The sequence below is a fragment of the Tigriopus californicus genome, chromosome 12 (assembly GCF_007210705.1).
Source record: "Tigriopus californicus strain San Diego chromosome 12, Tcal_SD_v2.1, whole genome shotgun sequence".
Taxonomy (NCBI): domain Eukaryota; kingdom Metazoa; phylum Arthropoda; class Copepoda; order Harpacticoida; family Harpacticidae; genus Tigriopus; species Tigriopus californicus.
The window spans coordinates 11,103,819-11,112,111 of NC_081451.1; positions in this window are offsets into that span (position 1 = coordinate 11,103,819).

Genomic DNA, 8,293 nt, shown 5'->3' on the forward strand with positions numbered 1-8,293 from the left:
TAGGGCCCTTGTTTTACTCTTATAAAAATGCAGGTTGTTATTGTTATTGACTTGGCCACCCGACATCAGATTTGATGATTGGGGTAAAAGCTAAAAATATTTTGATCACAAGGGCATAAAATTGATAAGAAAGCCCTGGGGAACACCTGACTTGACATCATGTATGTCACTAAAGAATTCCTCGACGTTAACAATTTGCTTCCTATCCTGAACGAAGCTTTTTATCCAATTGAGGACCTTGCCTTGGATCCCATTCTCATGGAGTCTATGTAACAAAAGGCCATGATCTACTTTGGCAAAAGCCTAGGCAAAATCAAGAAAGACAACATCTACTGACTCGTGTCTTTCCAGTCCCTCAATGACGTGCTCTAAATGCTCAATCAGTGTTGTAACCGTGCTAAAATGTGCTTGGAACCCGTGCTGGTTAGGAGCAAGGACTTCATTGACTTCAAGAATTTCAACAAGTTTGGGCTTCATGATCTTCTCAAACACCTTCCCTCAGGGCTCCATTTTGGGTCCTCTCCTTTTCATCATCTTCATTGCTACGCTTCAGAAGCTTGGTAGTAGTAACGTCAGAATCTCTTCTTATGCTGATGATACAAAATTGGTAGTTGGTAGGAATGGTCAGGATTCTGGTTGTCTGGCAAAGGTACTAGACCAAATTTATTCCTGGGTTGTTGCGAGTAACATGGCCTTGAATGGAATGAAATTCCGTTCAATGACCTTTGGGTCAACGCCATTAGACACTCCACTATTAGATGATGAAGGTAAGGACATGGAGCAGGTCTCATCCATGAAGGATTTAGGTGTAGTCCTCCAAGATAATGGAAAGTTCGATGAGCATATCCAGTTGAAAGTTGGTAAGGCTTTTCAAACATGTGGTTGGATATATCGCACGTTTAAGTCCAGAGATAGTGTCACGATGCTAACTCTGTACAAGTCGATTGTTCAGCCGCATCTTGAATATGCCTCTCCCATTTGGGCTCCAATTAGTTCAGCAGGTTTGCAAAAGCTCGAGCAGGTCCAAAGATGTTTTACTAGGAACATTGAGGATATGAGAGAGCTCTCGTATTGGGAGAGGTTAGAAAGGTTGGGATTGTACAGTATTCAGAGAAGGTACGAAAGGTATCTGATATTGTACGTTTTCAAAAGCATTCATGAGCTTTGTCCCAACCCAGGATTTAGGGTCAATTCTAGTGACCGTAGAGGCTTAACGTGCGTTTTGAGAGCACCTTCAAGCCCTGGAGAATCCAGGCTAGTTAAAACAATGAAGTCCAACTCTCTTCTTTCTCGGGCTCCTTCATTGTTCAATTTGCTGCCCTCAAATATTCGTAGGGTTTATGTAGGGGTTGATCCAGTAGCAAAATTTAAGTCAGACTTGGACAAGTTTTTGACTAAAATTCCGGATCAACCTTATATTCAAGGATTAGCCAGATCAGCCATCTCCATTTCGTTGGTCGATCAAATAATAGATTTAAGAAAAGTCAAGTATAATAAATAATCTTCTCGTCTTGAACTGCTGGGATTCCAATCCCGGTAGCGGTAAGGAAGTCCGCACCAAAAAAAAAAATATTCGAAGTAAGAGAAATCGGCCTATAGTTATTGGGGAGAGACTTATCTCCCCCTTTGAAAATTTTAACAACGAGAGCTAACTTTAGTAAAGGTGGAAACTTGGATATGGTATCACAGAAAGGTGACTAGAATTGGTCCAGTGCGCGTGAAAAATTGAAGAGGGTAATCATAGAAAGTACATAAATAGTTTGGTAGAGGTAGGTGATGAAAATCTTAGTTATTGCACGTAACAAGATGGACCAGATTTAACAGATCCTTTGTCAGCTCCCGTCGTTGATGGCATTTGGCCGGGAGCCGAACAAAGGTGAGTGACCGCCAAAATTCCGAAGGCATGTCGGACCAAGGACAATAGGGTGTTAGACAGTCCTTGGATGGACAACTTGTGTCCGGACATCACCTCTTGAAAGGTCCCGTTCCCAACACTGTTGGACACTAACCTGGCCAGCCCGATGACGAGGTTCCTAGTTTTATATTTAAAATACGCCCATACATTTTTGGCATATTGAGGCACGCACTTTCTTTGTCTCACAATTCGTAGAAAATGCACCTACGACAAAAAAAATCGTTGCTTTAAAGCTAATGTTGAAGTACGTACTTGCTTTTGTGACAAGTCACAAGTTTTTCAAAGCTTACGTGATTGTCTTTTTTCATTTTGCGATACTTTATAGACTTGCGTTTTGAAATATATCCTCCCTCGAGCTAAACAATTCATTAATCATTCATTTGAGAGTACAATGCAATATGAGGGAATGTACTCAGTTGAAGTTCAAGCACAGGAGAAGGACGATGCAAGTCACATTTTTCCTCTTGTGTGGATTGTTTGGTTTGAGCATTGCTACCATAAGTTTCCAATCAAGTTATTCATTGTTAGATGAGGAGTGTATTTGTTCATGGAGTGCTATTAAAACAGTTTCGTAAGTTATATCAAGTAATCATATAGAGACCCTCTTAAAAGTACTTGGCGGAGGTAAAACTGTCAGACTTTGGGCAGCTTTACATTACGATGGAAAACCGAGATTGAATCCGGTTTGAGGATTGAAGAAGGACTAATGTTGGGGCGAGTTCGGCAAAAGACTTCAGTCCAGGAAGGGACTCTAGTCTTTCATTGCACTTAAGTCGAACAAAAAGGCTCATGCAACAATAAGTGCGGCTTCACACTAGGATGGAAAATCAAGATTGAATCCGGTTTGAGGATGGAAAAGGACTAGTTCTGGGGTGATTTTTTGGTGTACGAGTCGTTTTGCTCTACTTGAGAACAGTGAAAGACTCGAGTCCTTTACTGGACTCGCCCCAGCACTAGACCTTTAGACCTACTTCAACTCTCAAACCGGATTCAATCTCAGTTTTCCATCCTAGGAAAAAGCCGCCCTAACTCGCCCTAGTACTAGCCCTGCTTCATTCCTCAAACCGGATATAATCTCTGTTTTCCATCCTAGTGTAAAGCCGCCCTCAGTTGCCAAACTTATGGTAGGGCAATAAAATTGCCACAGGACAAAAATAGTTGGCAAATCTCAGCAAAAATAATTTCAAATTGCATAACAGTATACTAGCGTTTAATGTACGTAGTGGGGACATCATTCAGTACTCGTTCATTCAGACCCCTCTTTCATTGTGGAATCTCATCAAGGGTCTTTGTCTGTGAAAAGCTAAAACAGAATTTAGACTATGCCCAAAAGGACTAAAAATGAAATTTCTTTCAAAAACTGTACTTAACATATTCTGTGTTAAAGTAGAAAGCACAGCACCACCATCTGACTTTTTTTAATTTGTCTCTAGATGCTTATTTTTATGGCTTTCCTTAAGTTTTGGATTTGAATAGATTCTTGCCTTGCTGTTCTTAACAAGTGAGCACAATTTGATGCATCTGAATGGCCATCCAAAGCATTTGCGAACCTAACACTTCGTCATGGCGCAAAATCTAATGATAGTTATAATTAATCTTTTATTGCGACTCTTGGTCATGTTAACTCGTAAAATGATAAAATTGTGTATGTAAATATGTGTATGTGTACGTAATGTTGTGTATGAAAATATATCAACAAAATTTGTTGATTGACTATTCAAATGCGTCACCTGACCATTCCTCTTTATTGAATTAAAATGCTCTTGTGTTGCTTTAGGCTAATTCAATCAAAATCTTACTCATAATTAATGACCCGTGTCACATAATGTCCGGAAAAGAATTTGTGTTCAAGGCAAAGCAAGAGCAATGTACTTAGCAATTTACCGGGTCTCTTCCCGTTTTTTGGGCCGTGTGACGTTGCAAACAAGCGACCTTATTGAGATTGATTATACCCGCCGTTCTGCCAGGCAATCAATTTCTTGGCCTGAAATTATCCATGTTGTGATGAACATGGATAATTGTTCCACTCCCTCCGTTCTGCTAGGCAATCAATTTGTGGCTAAAATCAATTATGTTGTGAAGAACATGGATAATTGTTCCACTCCCTCTGTTCTGCTAGGCAATGAATTTGTGACCAGAAACTAATTCTGTCGTGAAGAACAATGATAATTGTTCCACTCCCTTGTGAACGGGCTCTCTATTGCTAATGATCTTCTTCGTCATCTAATGGACATTCACATGGCCCGATAATCTATAATTAAGATATAGTAAGGCAAAAATTAATTTTGCCTATGTCTCTAAATGAAAGGTCTATCGTCAGGCGACAGGTCAAATGACAAAGAAGAGCCCAATTTTTAAGCAAGAGGTAAATCTTAGATTGAGAAGCAATCTGCCATACTATACAAGTAAGATCTTTTCTCAATCCAAGATTAACTGAGTTGCTTTAAGAACTGGTCTCTGCACCGTAAAATGAAAACTACGACCAATAGAAGCTAATTGTAAGTTTCTTAATTGCATTTAGTCAACGACGTAATTTATGCATGTGTGCCTCAGAATTATGCTCAGAAATGTTTAAATATTCGTAAAGGAATAGTTCCTCGTATTTGTCTTACTGCAAAGTAAAAATTATGGCGCCACCAGGAAGGTAACTGTTAATAACACAATAATTTAAAAGGCATTGCACACACAGTTATGCCAATATTGACAAAATAGAAGACAATGGCATAAAAGTAAAAACAATCCATTAATTAGGCATTTCAAAACGAAATGGTTGTATCTTTAGATAATTCGTTGAATTGTTGTAATTGGGATAGTTCACTATGGTACATATGCAACATCTCAAGGAAAGCATTCCTGCCATTATCTATTCATAACTATTATGAAACTGAAAGAGATAAGCTATTCAACAAGCATCCTAAAGAAAACTAAATAAATTCTTGTTAGGGAGAGCAGAAATGTAAGGAAACCTATGTGTTGTTGAATTCTTTACCTATGATAATATTTATAAAGAAATGTATTCAGTTTGGATTAGTTCTACCAAAACTATCGGGCCAAATGAAGTTGTTGATATCTTCTGGTATTCTCTGTCTGTTTTGTTCACGTTGGACTCCCACTTATGTGAATCAGATTGGCGACGGCAAAATATTACCGTCCCATCTCATTGACATCAAATCTAGCCAAAGTGTCTGAAAAAGTGGTTAAAGAGTTCCTATTGGACCATCTACTCCTAAGCGGTCAAATTCAAGTCATCAAAACGGTTTCTTGTCTAAAATGAGCACAACTACTCAACTCATCGAACACTTGGAATATGTGCGAGCAGTAATGACAAGCCATGATATGGTAGACGTCATCTTCCTGGACTTTGCAAAGGCCTTCGATAAGGTGGACCATGGCTTACTTTTCCAAAGGTTTGATAACCTCAACATCCCCAAGAGTCTCTTCAGATGGATCAAATCGTTCCTTGCAAATAAGAAACAAAGGGTCAAAGTGGGCCTTATCTACAGTGACCCATTTAAGATCCTTTCGGGCATCCCGCAGGGCACGATACTCGGGCCAATACTTTTTATCCTATACATCTCACCCTTACCTGGCCAGGTGAAGAATGCACGATCTCGTCTTATGCTGACGACCCCAAGCTCATCGTTGGTAGAAATGGCCAAGATTGTTCCCTTCTCCAAGAAGACCTTAATATACGAATAGGTCGACGAGAGCAACATGAAACTAAATGGATCCAAATTCCAGATCAAGTCATACGGCTCATCGGCTTTCTCTTCACATTACTTAAATAATGAGGGAGCTGAGATTGAATTTTTCTCTTGCATCCATCAAAAACCTTGTTGTTACTCTTCAGGAGTATATTCAATATTCAATATTTATCTCAGCGAGAAGGTACTTAAAGCTTCTCAGATGGCAGGCTGGGCTTTACGAACCTTCAAGACCAGGGATAGGTTAGCTATGGTTACCATCTACAAATCCATCGTGCAACTCCATCTCGATTATGCCTCATTGATTTGGAGTCCATGTCTAGTTGGCGAGTTGAACAAACTGGAGAATATTCTCCGGCTCTTCACTCGGCAAATCAATGGAATGTCTAAACTCTCGTACTGGGATATAATTCAGCGTCTACACCTGTACAGTGTGCAAAGGAGACACGAACGGAAAGGCCATAATATTAAATACTTTTAAATGCATTCATGAGCTGTCCTATAGCACGGACATTAATTTCGTCCATCGAGACAATGCACGCCTTACATCTATCCAACCTCATTGGAACTACAACAAGAATGCGGCTGATAAATCAATCATGCGCCACTAATTTCTTGAGAGAGGCCCAAGACTCTACAACAAACTGCCCTCCTCCCTTCAGGTCATCTATGTTGAAAAAAAAACTCTCCCCAAATTCAAAGAGGACCTGGATAACCTCCTCTAAAACATTCCAGACTAACCTTCAATACATGGGTGTCATCGATCAGCAAATTCAAACTCGATTAGTGATCAGATTCACTTTCGAGCGAGTGTGAAAATATATTTGTGCCTTGAATCCATTCAAGACATGTGTGTGTGTGCAGTAAATACATTATTATTGTTATTATTATTGAAAATACACCATTAATTAGTCCACGTACAAAATTTGGATTTGTAATGTCCACGCTCAATTAAGGCAATAACAGTAACACGCAAATCGTAAGCACGTTCATTAAGATTGACGGATAAGCATGAATTAAATTTGGACAGTTGTACCTCTAACCATAGAGACAAAGTATCAGTGATTCCTACAATTGTCATACAAGGGTCATGGTTTTGGGTTGTTTTACTTTCCATAAATATGGTCACTCGTCAGCAATTGCTCCAATCCATTTTTTGGGTCCCCTTCAATACATAAGTATCTAATTAGCTACTCTTCACTTGAAATTGCTGTACGTATTGGACGTTTTCAAAAGCATCCATGAGCTTTGTCCTAACCCAGGATTTAGGGTCAGTTCTAGTGACGGTAGAGTCTTTATGTGCGTTTTAAGAGCACCTTCAAGCCCTCGAGAATCCAGGCAAATTCATGCAATGAAATCCACTTCGTTTCTTGGGCCTATTCACTGTTTAACTTGCTACCCTCTAATATTCGTAAGGAATACGTAGGCTTTATTGATCCGGTAGCATCTTTCAAGTCAGACTTGGACAAATTTTCAAGTAACATTCCAGATCAACTTTGTGTCCAAAGACTAGCTTGATGTGCCAACTCCAATTTGTTGGAAGACAAAAGATGATATAAAGATTATAAGGTGATAAGTAGACGTACTATAAAGAAAGAAAAAAATCTAGGGGATATTCAATATTCCACTCTGTGGTAGAACCAAACAAAAGTTGCACCAACCGCGAACTTGTATGTTAAGTCTGGCCTTGGCCTTGATGAGCGCTCACAACTTGAGTTTCAATTGTTTCCAGTTTTGGAGTATGATCATTGCGCTAGATGTGGTGTATTTTATTTGAGTACCCACAATCCCATCAAAAAGATTCTACAGATTTCAACTCCAACCAAATTTCAACGAAAAATGTTTTATTGTGAAAATTGAGGGTTTCGAAAAGCTCTCGTATTGGGAAAGGTTTGCAAGGTTGTGACTCTACATTGTTCAAAGAAGGTGCTAAAAGTGCTTGATATTCAACGTTTTCAAAAGCACTCATGAGCTCTCGTGAATCCTGGCTAGTTCGAACAATGAAGTCCAACTCTCTTTTTTCTCGGGCCCCTTCATTGTACAATTTGCTTCCCTCTAATATTCGTAGGAATTACTTAAGGTAAGCGTTGTTGATCCGGTAGCACCCTTCAAAACTAGCTTGGACAAATTTCTACAGAGCATTCCTGATAAACCCTACATTCAAGGACTTGCTCTGTCTGCAACTCTAATAGGTAGGTAGACTAGATATCATATGAAGATTGAAAGGTAATAAATATCCAAAATATTACCTTTGATTTTAAGAGTAATGGGGCTGCATTCCCTGTAGAGATTAAAAAACCGGTAAAAGAGTAAACCAATTTTTTCTTTCCAAAACCATCGGTCTGTTTTCTAGTCAAAATTGAATAACATGCTGCTCGCAAAAGAAGAAGGAATCCTCAAGGTACCTTAAAAAATGGAAAATGCTAGCAAGCAATTATCAGAGTTGTTCTTAAGAAGCTTCAATGCAATGATTCCGAAAAAAGTGCCTTGTTGTCAAGAATAAAGTTAAACAATACAAATAAACGTGATAAGAGTTCTTCTGAGGTATATGACATTTCTAGATGAGTTATCCTTGCGGATTGGGGTAGTCATGATTGCGGCCAATGTCGCTTCACAATCACGAAAATCTTAATCCTACGGAAGTTAACCCCAAGTTGGTCTGAGTGTTTGAAGA